At 38.7% G+C, this 17,219-nt stretch overlaps 1 non-coding gene across 1 annotated transcript; it reads left to right on the plus strand.

Moving 5' to 3' along the window:
* The first annotated feature begins 16,910 nt into the window (after nt 1-16,910).
* Nucleotides 16,911-17,016, plus strand: LOC124981457 (U6 spliceosomal RNA). Its single transcript, XR_007107981.1, has one exon. It is a non-coding gene; the product is annotated as a U6 spliceosomal RNA (small nuclear RNA).
* Nucleotides 17,017-17,219: the final 203 nt, after the last annotated feature.

A 17,219-nucleotide genomic window follows, 5' to 3' on the forward strand; every position in this document is an offset into this window, starting at 1 on the left:
GGTAGCAGCAGAACGGAAGGTGGTCTCACTCCCAGACACGAAGAGCTTGCAGCCTGTTTGTGTGTGTGTGTGTGTGTGTGTGTGTGTGTGTTTGTGTGTTGGGGATCCAACCCAGGGCCTTGTTCATGCTGAGCAAATGTCTTCCATTGAGCCTCAGCTCTCAGGGAAATATTAATGCTGGATATTAAATGACATAAGTAAAGGATTCCTTGTTCATTTTGTCTGATGTAATAATGGAAAGATGGTTATGTTTAAAAAAATCTTGTTAACAGTGAATACAGAAGTATTTATGACTTTAATCATATGATACCTGGGTTTTTAAAGTATTCCAGTGTTCTAATGCTAAATGGCAAGTATTAAAGAATGATACAGCTGTCAGACTGAAATCCTTCAGAGATGACCAATAGAGCAGAAGGGGAAGAGTATTTCTTAGTTTAAGCAACAAGTAAGTCGTTGGTACCTTAGCAAGGGCATCTACAGTTGAATTGTTAAGGAGGAAGCCAGAACAAATGATTTGAGCAGTCATTAGAGGGAAGCAGGTGGACAAATGGAGACAGTATTTTTAAAGGGCTAGAAAGATACTAGTATGAATAGTAATAGTAACTAGACGGATTTGATAAAAGGTTGGCTTGCTAGCTTTTTTTTCCCTGCTCAATGGAAAGAGATCCCATGGGGAAGGAAGATGCCTGTTCCTTTTATTAAATTTTCAGAATTCAGTCAATAACATTGTTTTCTTTCTTTCTCTTTGCCATTTCTCCACGCCAGAGAGACAGGTAATATTCCAAAGAGTGTCTGCTCCCTCCCCCTGACTCCTGGAGTGAGTAATCTGGGAACAGATCCCCCATCCAAGGTAAGCTGAATATGGAGTGAGAGTGAGAATAACCCTTGCTTGTTTTCAACATTTTGGGGTTGTTATTGCAGCATAGCTTAGCCCATATGATTTAGGGAGACATTTTTATTTTTATATTTATTTATTTACGTATTTATTTTGGAACCAGGGATTGAACCCAGGACTGCTTAACCACTGAGCCCTGGGCCATATCTCCAACCCTTTTTTATTTTAAGACATAGTCTCACTAAGTTACTGAGGCTGACCTTGAACTTGCAGTCTTCCTGCTTCAGCCTCCCTGGTCACTGGGATCATAGACATGCACCACTATGCCCAGCTATTTTTTTTTTTTTTTTAATTTTATTTTTGCAGTACTAGGGATTGAACCCAGGGGCACTAGATCACAGAACTACATCCCCAGCCTCCCCTGCCCCACCTTTTTTTTTTTTTTCTTTCTTTCTTTCTCTCTCTCTTTTTTTGATACTGGGTTTTGTTAAATTGTGGAGTTTGGCCTCAAATCTGCAATCCTTCTGTCTCTGTCTCAGTCTCCTGAGTTACTGAGATTACAGGCATGCACCACCGTGCCCTACCAGGAATACTTTTTAATATAGCAAAATGTAAAAGGTATGTAATGGATTCCAACAGTAGCTTTCAATCATCAAGACACTTGTGATAACACCTTCCCAATGTGGCCAAGTTAATGCCATCCAGTGTGTGTGTATTCATTTCTGTGTCTCAGAGTTCTCTGTGCCTCCTGGGCAGGACGAGTGGACTTTTGCTTGCTGAGTCCAGGAATGACTGTGTTTGTTCTTTGAGCATCTGCATCTGTTCTTTCTGGTCAGATCTCTGTTCTGTGTTTCCAGAGAAAGGTTTTTCCTTTTCACAGGAATGTTAAAAATAGTTCCCCTTTTGGTAGCATCATGATGCCTGGCCCTTCCTTCCCAGTCAAAATGATTTCCCTAGCAGTAGGTAGTCTAGGTTCCATTCCTAAAATCAGCAGAAAGGCTGGGGCCAGTGTGGCACCTGTAGGATGAGCTGCTCCAAACTTTAGGCTAAGTCTGTAGAGGATTAAGCACTTGGAAAGTTAAGTGAAATGAAGGAAAGTTAAGTGTCTGGAAACTTAGACCGGGCCCACGCCTGGGAACTCTGAGAAGCTTGCATGATAGAATACTAAGGACTCCTTCCCCATCTTCAGGCAGGACGGGGAATTTGTTGCTTGCCTTAACCTTGATGAGCTCGTTCTCGCATTGCCGTTTCCCACTTAGCAGCTCTCCAGATTTCCCTCTGTGGAGCCTCACTGTGTGGGAATGTGATTAATTTGCCCATAGCCTAAAATCCTGGCCAGTGCTGTAGAGGACTAGGCTTAGTCTCACAGCTGTTTTCCAGTGCACAGAAAAACAGCTCTTCGGGCTCACTGCAGCAGCATTCTGAGTGCTGGTGGAACTGCTAACACTGTGGTGTATTTCAGTGAGGCAGCAATTAGCCAGCCACCTGAGAGCGATGCCATCCGCCCTTCCAGCAGGTTTATAGCAGGCATCTCTGCTCCATGGCCTAAACTTGGCTTATCCCATGATTCAGACTTGCTTGGGCATGATGTAGAGGGCTGATGTGTATGGGCTGGGGGTGGTGGGGGAGTGTGATCTTTTTGAATTAGGAGCCTCATGGGAAAGAAACTTTTTTTTTACTGGGGATTGAACCCAAGGGCGTTTAATCACTGAGCCACATCCCCAGCCCCTTTTTAATATTTTATTTAGAGACAGGGTCTCACTGAGTTGCTTAGGGCCTCACAAAGTTGCCGAGGCTGGCATTGAACATGAAATCCTCCTTCCTCAGCCTCCTGAGCTGCTGGGATTACAGCTGTGTGTCATCCCACCCAGCAAGAAATCATCTTAAGAGAGGAAAGAATTGAAGTTCACAGGATTGGTCCAAAGGCAGTGAGAGAGCAAGTGTTGGGGGCAAGAGAGGCAAAATTTTGAGGACAGTATCGTAATGTATGCTACTCTGCCTGCCCTCTGTGCCAGCCTCCTGGCTGTACTCCTGCGTCCTAGGACAATGAGCTGCAGCAAACTAAAAATGGCAAGAATTGTTCCACTATTAACCTCTGTGAATCACAAAAAGGGACAGAGGACCTTACTTGGATACCTCATCTGAGAGCCCCCTTATCTTTCAGTTTCTTGTCACTGATGGCTTCTGCTCCTACTGACCTGTTTATCTCCCTCTCAGCTCTCTTGGCTTTTCTTTTTCAGTGACCTACATTTGGGAACTTACTCACTTTCCCACAATGATTTTTTTTTTTCTCCTGTTACTGGGGATTGAACTCAGAGGCCCTTTACCACTGAGCTACATCCCCATCCTTTTTTATTTTTTAATTTGAAACAGGATCTCATTTAGTTGCTTATTGCCTCATTAAATTGCTGAGGCTGGCCTCGAATTTGTAATCCTCCTGCCTCAGGCTTCCAATTTCCTGGATTATATGTGTGCACCACTATCTGCCTTCTTTCAACGTTGCCCCCATATAAAGTGTTTATACATGTGGCATATTTGAGTGAATATCAAGAGCCCAGAAATTATATCCTATCACCAGTATAAGAGTCTTTTTTTTTTTTTTTGCGGTACTAGGGATCGAACTCAGGGCCTTGTGCTTGCAAGGCAAGCACTCTACCAGCTGAGCTATCTCCCCAGCCCTTAAAGAGTCTTTTTGTCTCACTATAGAACCCCCTGTCCACTCTAAGGTCACCTACCACTTTGGTGGCTATTTATCAGGCATGCTGACCATTTCTTACCTCAGGGCCCTAAGTCCTTCATTACCCAAGGGTTTTCTGGGACACCAGATCAAAGGACAGGAAGTTTTAGTGCCCCAGCACCAAGCCTTACTGAGAAGGGTCACAAATAGGTAGCTAAGTAATCTACCTCCCAGTCTCCCAGTGGGACAATTCTATAACATGCTCCACACTGCTTCTCAGAGGGTCTCCAGCATGACTGAGCCCCAGTTGCTCACAGCAGTAATCCCCTTCACTTGTATCTTTCATGAGCTTCTCTCTCTTCCCCATCGCTCACTTTCCCCACCCCCTCGATTTTGTTTCCTAGCAACGCCTCCCAAACAAACTGCCTACACAGAAGCCCTTCCTTGGGGGCTGCTTTTTGAGAAAATCTAAACCAAGATACCTGGCCTCTTTTTTCCTCGGTTGCTACTAATTTAAATTCTCTGCTTTCTCTTAGTTTGTCAGGTCTTTCATCTTATAGGCGAAGTCTCATTAATGTCACTGCAAAAACAATGAACCACCTACTCTGTATCATACAGTTTAGCAATACAAAAGAGCTGTATCTTTGAGATTTCAATCTTTTCCTCTTCACCACCGTGTCTGTTTACAGATGGAGGGAGGGAGTAAAGAAATTTCTTGCCCCTTCATGTGAATTGTGCATGTGCTGTGGCCCCCTACAAGACAGAAGTGACTGGTTTTAAGTACATTTACTTCCAGCCAAAAAGATATTTTCCTCTTTGGATGCTGTTGAGCAGGAAGTGGGCACAGTGATTCAGATGAATTTACTCATAGAATAGAGCAGGAAGGATATGAGGCCTCACAACAGTGTGGTCGCTTAGCAGGCTCTGGCACTGGATGTGACTGAGTGAGGCAAATGGAAGATGCTTCAGTGATGCATTCAAGGTATCTGCCAGAGTGAGCAGCACCATTTGGGAGGATTTTGAGGGAGGACTGGATGTCCCCCAGCATGAAAATGAACTCCAGCCTCTCCTTTTATTTCTTGTATTATTATTTGTGGTGCAGGGGATGGAACCCAGGGCCTCACATATGATAGGCAAGCCACTCTACCACTGAGCCCCCTAGGTTTTCCTTTTGGGTGATTTCTGTTTTGATGATTTGTAACCTTGGGCTTAATGTATCCTGGAGAATGTGTACTATATTAAGATTACTTTAAAGTTGGATTCAACCAAGTAGAGGCATATTAATATCTTCATAGATAAGCCAAGCACAAAGGGACATTTTCCCATAAAGCAAAAGCCTGGGACACTGTGTGAGACTAGAGGTTACGTTATTTTTGAATTTGAGTTGAACCTTCTAAGTGAGATTGACACAGAGGTGAAGGATATTATTATTATTTTTCAGTCCTGAGGATTGAACCCAGGGCCTGATGCATGTTAGGCAAATGCTCTATCACTGAGATACAATCTCAGCCCAGTAAGAGCTTCTTGACACATTGACTGAAGATTAGAATTGGGAATGATTTGAGGAGATGAATCTTAATTAAGAACAGTTCACTAGGGAAGATTATGTGACTCAGTTCTTCGGAAAAATGAAATTCAAAGGTAGCTGTTTTATGATCACATAGACTCTTAGGACCTTAGGATTCAGTGAAGCTCAAAGAAATAAAGGGCCCTGCACACATGATGCAAGTGCTATACCACTGAGCTACTTCCTTGGCCCCTTAATGAGTAGGTTCTTAACTTGGATACTTAAAATCCCTAAAAGTGAGAATTTGACAGACCTACTAGTTCAGTAGGGTTTGGACATCTCCCCCAAATTAAAAATTATGGTGTACTTTAAGAAGATAAATACCCTAAGTCAAGTAAAGCTATCAGTAGATAGTCTCTGTCCTGTTGCTATTTTTGTGTGAATTTTTACTTAAAAAGTATTGTAAGAGAGAGAGAAAAAGGTAATGATTAAAAAGACCACAGCCACCACTGCCTCCATACTTAACCTGAGGCACAAGATTGCCAAACTGACATTCATGCTTTCATGTGTGTGGGAAATGGATTTTTATCCTGAAGGATTTGGGTTCAAGTCCCAGTTCTGCTATTTAATCATTATATGTTCCTGACATAGGAACTTCATCTAGTTCAGCCTATTTTCTCTTCTGTAAAATAAGAATCCTGCTTCATATGTTGCTGTATTAGAAAGAATGTATCTGACCTCCTTGGAATTCCCTCCTTTTGTGACCCTCCCATTTAGTACTTACTAAAGTAAGTCTGTTACTGTTTTAGTTGGGGTTCATTTATAAAGCACTGAATCTACTCAAGATAAAGGATTCACAACTTGGAGGGCTAAAGAAACATTCGAGGCTGAGTGCTCAGAAACACGTTGCAGTTAAGCCTCCAAGGAAACTGCTGCATATTCTATTTTCAGGAAGCCATTTGTTGAGTTGGGAAGCTGCCACAACAGTTGTTGGTCATGGTCATTCCACCACTGATCCAGTCAAGAGCAGTCACGAGTAGAAACTGGCCTCCTTCACCACCAGGTTCAGAACCCAGCCACAGCTGCTGCAGTCTACCCTGCCTCTAGATGGCAGAGTGAGTGCCAAGTGCTGCTCATTCCTCCACAGAGAAAAGTCTTGTTTCCATGACCTTTTTAAAAATAGAAACAGAGAGAGAGAGAGAGAGAGAGAGAGAGAGAGAGAGAGAGAGAGAGAGAGAGAGGTGTGTGTGTGTGTGTGGGGGGGAGGTGTGTTGTGTGTGGAGGAAGGACTTCTACCTCATCATCTGATTTGAGGACCCCAAATCACACCTAGAACTCTAACTACAAGGTAGTCTGGAAGATATAAGATTTTTTTTTTTTTTTTTTTTAAATCTTTCACTCCCTCCAATAGAAGAAAGCACACTAGAAAGAGATTAATATGGCTAGGGTGCCTGCCCACAATCCCAGAAATGCAAGCTTGAGGACATTTTTGACAATTTAGCAAGACCCTGTCTCAAAAATAAAACTAAAAGGGCCCAGATGTAGCTCAATGGTAAAGATGGCCCCGGATCCAATTCCAAGTACTAGAAAAAAGAGAAAAAAGGGAGATTATAATGGATATTGAGTGTTAATCTACCATGTGCACTTTAGTACCTTTGCTAAAGTACTATTATTATTTTTTATGATTTTAAAATTATAAAAGTAATATATCAGTATATTCTCATTGTGGAAGATAAGAACAAAACAAGTCTGTAGAGTAAAAAGGGAATATTCCCCTTAACCCTCTCCTGTTCCCACATTGCTTCCCAGAAAAAAATCACTATTTGTTCAATCTTTTGTTTATCCATGTATATGAATACACACACACATCTAAGAATTTTTAAAAAGATAAATACAACAATATCAGTTCATAACTTTGCTTAGAAATCTTCCCATGTTAGAACATAAAGATCTAACAGTGGTCAGGAAACTATAAAAAATTGTGTGTGTGTATATTTAAAAGTGTGAAAATATTCTTAGTTGTGGGTCTTACAATACAGGCTGCAAGCCAGATTTGGCTTCTAGACCATAATTTGCTGACCTTTGATCTAAAGTCATTCTTTTCAGTGACTGGATAGTGTTCCATGGCATGGATATACCACAGTTCTATTTTGCCATTTTCTTACTGTGATCACTTAGATTCTTTATATTTTTTTCTTCTTTTACAATTGTAGCATTTTATTCATTTATTTATTTTGCAGTACTGGAGATTGAATCCAGGAGTGCTTTACCACAGAGCTCTACACCCCTAGCCCTTTTTATTTTTTTTTTTGAGACGGGGTCTCACTAAGCTGGCCTAGAATTTGTGATCCTCCTGTCAGCCTCCCAAGTCCCTGGGATTACAGGCATGTGCCACCACACCTGGCTAACTGCACTATTAAAGGAAAAAAACACTACTATGTATTCTCAGTGCATATGTGTGAAAATTGTTGTACATAGGTCCCAGAAATGGAATTTCTTGGTCAAAAAGTACATTCAGGGTAAAGTTTCAAATATGGTGTCAATTTCCTCTCTGGAAGTCTTTTCCAAATTAGACTAGTACCAACAGCATCTGAGAATACCTATTTTTTTCAGTCTGTCCAGCCCTTAACACTATTACTATGAGGGTTTTTTAATTTGATGAGCAATAAATAACACAGAAGGAGCCAGGTGTGGTGGTGCATGCCTGTAATCCCAGTGTCTGGGGAGGCTGAGGCAGGAGGATCAAGAGTTCAAAGCCATTCTCAGCAAAAGCGAGGTGCCAAGCAACTCAGTGAGACCCTGTCTCTAAATAAAATACAAAATAGGGCTGGGGAATGTGGCTTAGTGGTCGAGTGTATCAATTCCTGATACATCCCCCCAAAATAAAAAAATTTAAAAAAAGCACAGAAGGTGGAATATTCCTTTTTAGTGGTATATTTTAAGTTTTATTGAGGAATAGCTGGTAATCAAAAACTATACACATTTAATGTCTATAATTTGATGGATTTGGGCATATACACAGATCCATAGACCAGAAGTAAAGTAATAAATATGTTCATTAAAAAAGCTTCCTCACACCCTTTTGGGGTTTTTATTTTTAATATTTGGTACCAGGGATTGAATTCAGGACCTTTTACATACTAGACAATTACTCTGCCACTAAGCTACATTTTCGGCCCTTTATATTTTCTTTTGAGACGAGGTCTTGCCCAGACTGTCCTCAAACTTGGCAATTCACCTGCCTCAGCTTCCCTGATCACTGGGATTACAGGTGTGTGCCACCAAGCCCAGATCTGTCTAATTTTATGCCAATACTATGTTGTTACCATAGTTCTGTAGTGAATTTTAAAGTAGGTAATGTGATGTCATTTGTTTTGTTACCTTTACTCTGGCTATTCCATGTCTTTTGTGGTTCACATGAAGTTTAGAATTTTTCTTTCTAATTTTGTGAAGAATATCAGTAATTTGATAGAGATTGCATTGAATTGATGGATTGCTTTAGATATAGGGGTTTCCTTCATTTCTGTATTTTTATTTATTTGTTTTCTGTAATGCTGGAGATTTTCTCTCATTCCATAGATTACCTTTTCATTTCCTTTGCAGTGCATAAAGCTTTCAGTTTGATATAGTCCCACTTGTTTATTTTGCTTTTGTTTCCTGTACATTTGTATCATGTTAAGAAATTATTGTCAAGACTAATATTCCCTCTGATTTCTCCTATAAGTTTTGTACTTTCAGGTCTTACATTTAGGTCTTTAAACTGTTTTGAGTTGATGTTTGTGTATAGTGTGTAGATCAGAGTTGAGATTCATTTTTATGCATGTGGATGGTTGCAGTACTGGGGATTAAACCCAGGAGTGCTTTACCAGGGTGCCAGGTAAACAGGCTATCCATTCCCTGTTGTGTATTTTTGGCATGCTTGTTGAAGATCAGTTGACTGTATATATATGAGCTTATAACTCATCTCTCAGTTCTGTTCCATTGTTTATGTCTCTCTTTCTGCCTATTCTGAAATTTTTATTACTATCACTTTATAATAATTTTGAAATCCGGAAATATGTCACCAGCTTTGTACTTTGTTCTCAAGGTTGTTTTGACTATTTATAGTCTCTAGTAGTTTTATATAGATTTTTGGTTTATTCTATGTCTGTAAAAAATGCCATTGGAATCATAGAATTAATTCTGTAGATTGCTTTGGGTAGTATGAATATTTTGATATGACATTTTTGAACAATATTGTCTTCTAATCCATGAATATGGGATATTTTCCCATTTGTGTATTTGTGTGGGTGGGGGAGAGACTGGGTGGGAGACTGGGGATTGAACCTAAGGGTACTTTACACCCCCCCAGTTCTTTATTTTAAGACAGGGTCTTACCAAGTTGCCAAGGCTGGCCTCAAACTTGCAATCCTCCTGCCTCAGCCTCCTGAGTAGCTGAGATTGCAAGTGTGGGCCACCACATCTCGTTTATTTATACCTTCTTTCATCAGTATTTTGTCTTTCACTGCCCTTGGTTAAATTTATTCCTCAGGATTTCTTCTTTTTTTTTTTTTTTTTGGATACTACTGTAAATGGGAATGTTTTCTTTTTGGGATAGTTTCTGGTTATTGTTTTTCCATTACTATAACAAATACCTGACATAAATCAATATAAAGAGAGGAAAGATTTATTTTGGCTCAGTTTTGGAGGTTTCTGTCTCTGTTGCTTTTGGACCCATGGCAAGGTAAGTCCATCATGATGGGAGCACATGGTAGAGAAAGCTGCTTACCTCCTGGCATTTGGGAAGCAAAGAGAGAGAGGGGAAGAGACCAGTGTCCCATAATCCTCTTCAAGGATGTGCCACCAGTGACCTAAGTCATTCCACTGGGTCCCACCTCTTTAAAGTTCTGCCACCTTCCAATAGTAGTACCACAGGCTGGGACCAAGTCTTTAACCCATGGACCTCTGGGGGAACATTCCAGATACAAACTATAGCATTACTGTACAGAAACACATCTGATTTTTGTATGTTGATTTTGTACTCTGAAACATCACTGAATTTTCATATTCTAACAGTTTTTTAATGGAAACTTTCTTTTAAGGTTCTACATGTAAGGTAGTATCATCTGCAAACATATATTATTCTTTTCTGTTTTTGAAGATTTATTTCTTTTCTCTCTATATCTCTATCTCTTTTTCTTCTTTTGCCTAATTTCTCTGGCTGGAATGGGCATTCTTGCCTTGTTCCTGATGTTAGAGGAAAAATTTTCAGTTTGTTACCATTGATAATGTTAGCTATATGCTCTTCATATATGGTCTTTATGATGTTGAGGTCAATACTTTATATATTCAGTTGGTTGAGAGTTTTTATCATGAAAGGGCATTGAATTTTGTCCAGTGCTCTTTTTGCTTCTTCTGTTCAGATGATCATGTGATTTTTATCTTCCATTCTGATAATACGATATAGCACATTAACTAATACGGGTCTGTTGAAATGTCCTTGCAACCCAGGAAGAAATCCTATTTGGTATATCATCCTTTTAACGCATTGCTGAAATGGATTTGCTAGTTTTTTGTTGAGGATTTTTGTATCCATGTTCATCAGAAATATTGGCTTGTAATTTTCTTTTCTTGTATTGTCTTTGGGCGGCTTTCGTATCAGAATAATACCAGCCTCAAAAAGCGAGTTTGGACCTTCTATTTTTTTTTTTTAACTTTACAAAATTTTAAAAATATAAAACAAAATGGTCCAAGCAGAGTGGCAGGAAGAAAAGATTTGAAACATAAGTATACACATTGATGCTGGGAGGCACGGCAGGTCTGTTTGGGATGACAAGGGGAATAGGAGGGCAGCAGGTTACACAGGTCTCAACCAAAGCCACAGGGGCAGAAATAAAGTGCATAGGTCCTGGGGCTCCCTGTGGCCCAGAAGCAACAGCTGACAGCCTCCCTCTTTCTTCCTTTCAATCTTTTGGCAGGATTTGAGAAGGAATGTTGTTAATTTTTTTTTTAACATTTTGTGGAATTGACCCTTGAAATCATCTTCCAGAGTCCTGGGCTTTTGTTCTTAGGAGGTTTTTGATAACTGATTCAGTCCCCTTGCTTGTTATTAATTTGTCCAGGTTTTCTGTTTCTTCATGATTCAGTCTTGGTAGGTTACTTATTTCCAGGAATTCATCCATTTCTTCTAGGGTATCCAATTTATTCTCACATAATTGCTCTTGTAGTCTTTCATCTGTGGCATTTGTGCTTCAGCTTACTTATATTTAAAATAGTAATGTTAAGTCCCTCTTTATGGTTTGTGTGTGGGCGTATGTTTGAGAATTACTAAATAATATGGGGAAAGTATCTGGCAAATACTAGGTTTGATTCCCTTTCCATTAATTATCTCTCTTGTGACTTAAGTCTAGGTATTATTTCATTATATTTCTGTCATCCTTCTTTTCAGGTAGTTTTTTTTCTTCTTTCCTTTTTCCTTCATTGTTTTTTTAAAAGTAAATGGAGTCCATCATAAGAATGGTAACATGTTTTTATAGTAGGAACAATATTTTGCTCCAACAGCTGCTTAGAAACTAAATAACTTTACAAAACCATTAAGAAATTAAACATTGAATCAAACAACATTACCCTATGTAAATTTATGATTACACTAATGGTATGCCTTTACTCCATGTAAAAACAGAGAAACAACATGTATCCCATTTGTTTACAATAAAAAAAGTTTGCAATTAAAAAAAAAGAAATCAAAGTGTTTCTATTTAAAAAATTTTAAATGTTAAAAATTTGTTCACAATCTTTCAACTTACATTAACAAAAGAACTTTCATATTTTATATTACTGATCATAAACCAGTAGCAAGTATACAAATTCTGTTTTTTAAAAAGCCAATTCTTTCCCACCACCCAAATGCAAGTCACTTAAAAATAGATGGTACCAGGGTGTTATGAAATCTAAACTGCAACTGGATATAAAATGAGCTCACCTAAGCTGATGACACAGTGTGAACTTTTTCTAAAATGTATCTAAGAAAGGATTTGTCTTGCTATCTAATCTAAAAGGCAGCATTCAGATAGAATAATTACCCTGAACCACAAGTGGGAAACAGATGGCTTTTCAGCTGTGGACATAGCCAATTATGCTATAATCTTCTCCTTCTTGTCATCCTTCTCACAAATTAAACCTGGCAAATGGTTGGGAACAACTCACAAGTCAGCAGGAACAACAAAAATATGTTGCATACAATTTACAATAGTTTCTTCCTGATATAAGACAGAATAGTGGAGGATGGAATTAGGGATGATCAAGATGACTTCAGGCTACATTTGATTTCTGAAAATGGTAATTTTACCAGGGTTGCTGAATGAAAAATATCCAGGTTTTATATTTTTCAACCCTGGAGTCATCAACAACATGATTTTATTATAGGATCACAACATATTATCATTAGAAGACTCCTCTACTCTCAGTTTACAAATAAGAGAGTATGTTATATTTACTGGTCCTACACAGTAAGTAATGTACCAGCCAGTGGGGACACCCCAATGAATCTTGAGTTAAAACTCTGAATGTTACCGAATTTATAAGAACTGTGAAGTAGGATAATTTTTAGGTTACCAGAAAAATATTCTTATATAGGACTTTACATTTTTCACTGTCTATTCTCAACAACATTGTTGGTTTCTGTTTTCTAGGGAATGCACATCAAACTAAAATCTGTAATAAAGATTATTGTATAAGTCCTCAAAACTTGTAATTTCAGTTTGTTAGTCTGGTAGAGCATTTTAGAATTAAACCAGGCCAGAAGATACAACATTTCCCAAAGTCAGGCCAACCCAACTGGCATCAAGACATTCTCAAGGGGATGTTGCTTCCAGTGCAGTTTTAAAATTCCATTTAGGCTCACCAATGATTTAGGTAGATACTCTTAGAACACCAAAATCAGAATACCTGTTGGTATCACTAGCAAAAAGGCAATTCCTAGGTGACAAAGTACCAAGCAAAGTGGAACAAAGGCAATAATTCAATTCATAAAGTTTAGCACATAAAGAATTCCATAATGAGAATCTCTTAGGAATCATGCAGAGGCAAAGATCCCACCTGTGCTTAAAATGATATCCAAAGTCACACTCTATGTGCTACTTTTGTGTTCATTTTTTTTTTGTGGTCCTAGGGTTTGAAGCCTGGGGCGCTCTACCACTGAGCTACATCCCCACCCCTTTTTATTTTTTACTTTGAGATAGGGTGTTCCTAAGATGCTGAGGCTGGCCTTGAATGTGGAATCCCTCAGCCTTAGTCTCCTGAGTACTGAAGGGGCATGCCACTGTGCCTGCTTTGCATTTGATGCTTTGAAAAACAGAGCAGTTATTAACTGTTCATAATCAACCAGTCACCTGTATAATAACCGAATGAGCTGGGTATATATAGTTTTTCCATTACAAATGCTTTACATAATTAGATACAATGGAGACCAATAATCAGATACAATAGGGACCAATACTAAATAAAAAGTGATCACTATAAACACATGTAATCTAACATTGTAAAAGCACTTAACGAAAACTAGGGGATGGGTCAGGGTTTGGGATAAAGACATAATTAATATTAAACAGGGAGGACTTGGTGGAGAAAGACTTCAAAAGGAGGTATGCAACCTGGCAGCTTGGAAAAGATAGAGAATGCAAGTCACGTCTAAGACATATCATGCCTGGCTGAATTTTCATTAGGACCAAAGTCTCTCTGATGGCATGAAAAATAATTGAATATAAAATATTCAATAAAACATGACCTATAAAATATAGGTCCATGTTGACTGTTGAACGTAGGAGAAAGAAAGTGCATAGATGTGAAATCCTTAACTTTTCATAGAACTTTCTCTTTATCTGTTTATAATGATGAACCAAAAATCTGGCAATGGAACATACTACTTAATTATGTAACTAAGAGTTGACATAGCTTTTTATTTATTAGGTTGTTCCACATAAAAGTACCATCACTAGACTATGTCCGACATAATAAAATTGTAGTTTCTTATGCTTCAAGGGAAAACATGGATTAATAATTCAATAATATAAGAAGTATTTATATGTAATCATTCGTCATTGTGTACATAGTTCTTCTTTGTATTTTTTTTGGGGGGGGTACCGGGGATTGAACTCAGGAGCACTTGACCACTGAGCCACATCACCAGCCTTATTTTATATTTTATTTAGAGACAGTGTCTCCCTGAGTTACTGAGGCTGGCTTTGAACTCGCCATGCTCCTGCCTCAGCCTCCCAAGCCGCTGGGAATACAGGCATGTGCCACCACACCTACCTCTTCTTTGTACTTTATTTCTACACGGTGTGTAAATACATTTAGCATTAAATTCATATTAAACATAGTTTTGTGGGGAGGGGGTTGCTGTCATTGGTGATTTTTTTTTCTTTTTTTTCAGTGGTGGGGATTGTTCAAAAATACTCTATTGAGAAATACTCTATTGAACTTTTTCTTTCTATTTTGAGACTAGGATTTGTTAAATTGCTCAGGCTGGCCTCCGATTTGCAAACCCCCTGCCTCAGCCTCTAGAGTCATTGGGATTACAGATGTGCACTACCACTCCTAGCCCACAATATCATTTTGATGACTGGGAACACATGCTGCTTCATCCACTCAGCATTGATTGGGTGCCTTTTAGTCTCTGACACTCTACTTCAGCTTCAGGTACAACATAAGTAAAATGTAGTCCTTGCCCGTGAGCCTCTCACTAATGCAGATAGCACTTTAATAGGAGATTACTACAGAGGCCATGTGTAGGGGTGAAGAAGGCAGGCCCTGGAGTCACACAGACCCTGGGCTTTACCACTTTTCCAATTGTCCAACCTTTTAGCCTCTTGGAAATAATAGTACATCATGGTATTGTGAGAATTAACCGTGAAAACACATGTGAAGTTGCTTAGCATTGCATTGTATTTAATAAGTACTCAGGAAATGTTAGGTATTACCTAATGTGTTAAATACATCTTATGTAATTAGTCATGGTTGTTACTTGCTTCCTCTTGAATGTAATTAGGTAAACTGGTTTTAATTATAAGCAACTCATGATTGGACAACCATAAGAGTTTAAAAGTGAGATTGTTTGCTCTTCAAAATAGCTTGGAGAAAAATCTCATCCTCTTTTCCTGGAAATGGAACCTGTTGTCAATCAAAGTCTTGGTCTAGTGAATTAGTTGAACAGATTTTACACCATCTTTTAGGAATGAGGCTCTTTCCCAGGTTCTCAACATTTTTTTAACCCCTTTATAATTAAGAGGAACTGAACAGAAATATATGGATTTGATGATGATTAAGAACTTCAGTTCCCTCCTCACTCAATCCATCTTTGCCTCTAATACAAAAATAAATGTTAGTTATGGCCAGGCTGTCCATGGGCATGAATGCTTTTTTTTCTTTTTTGTATTAGGGTTATAAACCCAGGGTTGTGCTACTACTGAGCTATACCCCCACAACTCTTTTTATTTTTTATTTTGAGACACAGTCTCACTAAGTTGCTGGGGCTGGTCGTGAATTTTCAGTCCTCCTGCTTTAGCTTCCTGAGTCACTGGGATTAAAGGCATGCACCACAGCGCCCACCATGAATGTTGTTTATCAAAATTTCAAAACTCACTGAATAATCTTTTGGTCAGTGAAAACATATTATTGAGCCCTACTTTACTAAGCACTGTACTAGGCTCTGCAGCTATAAAGGTAAGCAAACCTTTATAGGTTTGTGAAGGTCAGGGAAGAATTCATTTAGGTAGGTAACATTGAAAAATACAATTTGACAGGTGGCTGGGTATATAACTCAGTGGCAGAGGGCTTGTCTGTCATGTATGAGCTGTGGGTTCAATCTCTAGTACTGTAGAAAGTACAGAAGTAAAACTAATTTTTAAAAAACCCAAACTTATCCTTTAAGAAGAGCTTGTGTTTTTCTCCTTAATTTCAATATCATCAGCAAGTTCAGGAAATAAAAACTTTGTCAAATAATTGTATGGTTAATTTATAAAAGATGCTAAGTTGCTATAAATTATGCTATCACCAATTGAATTAATTAATTTATTAATTTTGCAGAATAGGGGATTGAACCCAGGGTGCTCTACCACTGACCTACATCCCCAGCCCTTTTATTTTTTGTTTTGAGACAGGATATCAATAGATTGCCCAGGCTGGCCCCAAACATGTGGTCATCCTATCTCAGCCTCCAGAGTAGCAGGGATTACCAGTGGGTGGTGCCCAGGTTTTTTTTTTTTTTTTTCTGGGCCTGGGATTGAATTTAGGGCCTTGGGCATGCCAGGAAAGTGTTCTACCACTGAACTACCTCCCAGCCCCCTAATTCTATTTTTAACATTACACATGACCTTCTTGTTTCAATGTTATTCTGCTCCATAGGGCTTACATGTGATCAACTGTACTTAAAATACAGCCATTCACCTCTAGAGTGATTTTATCATTACTAACACACACACGTATTTTTAATTACAGTTCCTTATATTCACTGACCTAGAAGTTGAGAAAATTTTACAAGACTGTATAAGACTATATAAGCTCTTTATTTCTTGACCAGGAGGAATGCCTTGTCCAATGATATTTTACATCTAAATGTGAAGTGTCTCCCTCCTCTGCCTTTTGTTTTCAGGGAGTTGACTGGGGAAGAGGGAATCCAGTACACACTTAAAACTTCTTTACTCGTGAGAAGGATTATAACATACCAAATGCTACATAAAGGGTGTTTTCTCGTTTTCCCCAGAAATGTAATTTTTCTCTCAAAACATGGGAGGAAAGAAAATAATTACAGAGAGTATCTCACCGTGATTTTAATTTTCACTAGAAAATTTGCAAGATTGTTCATGCTCATTTCTTTTAGACTTAAGTAAAATCTTAATTAAATAAAAAGATGGGTGCTTGCTTCACAGCACATATTCTAAAATTGGAAGGATACAGAGATGATTAGCATGGCCCCTGAACAGGGATGACACACAAATTCATGAAGTGTTCCATATTAAAAAAAAAAAAAAAAAAACCACACAGATGATTCATAAGCTATTATGTGGAATCTTTTCAGACTGATTGGGTGGTCTTCAGTGATTTACTACAGAATGACCATTTCTTCCTTTTTACATTTTTCTCAGGCAATCAGTGAATGATGTATTCATCAAACTTAAGAGAGGGCCCTGACAGAATATCTCTTGATGAGGCAGATAATTGAT

This window comes from Sciurus carolinensis, chromosome 3, assembly GCF_902686445.1.
Source record: "Sciurus carolinensis chromosome 3, mSciCar1.2, whole genome shotgun sequence".
Taxonomy (NCBI): Eukaryota; Metazoa; Chordata; class Mammalia; order Rodentia; family Sciuridae; genus Sciurus; species Sciurus carolinensis.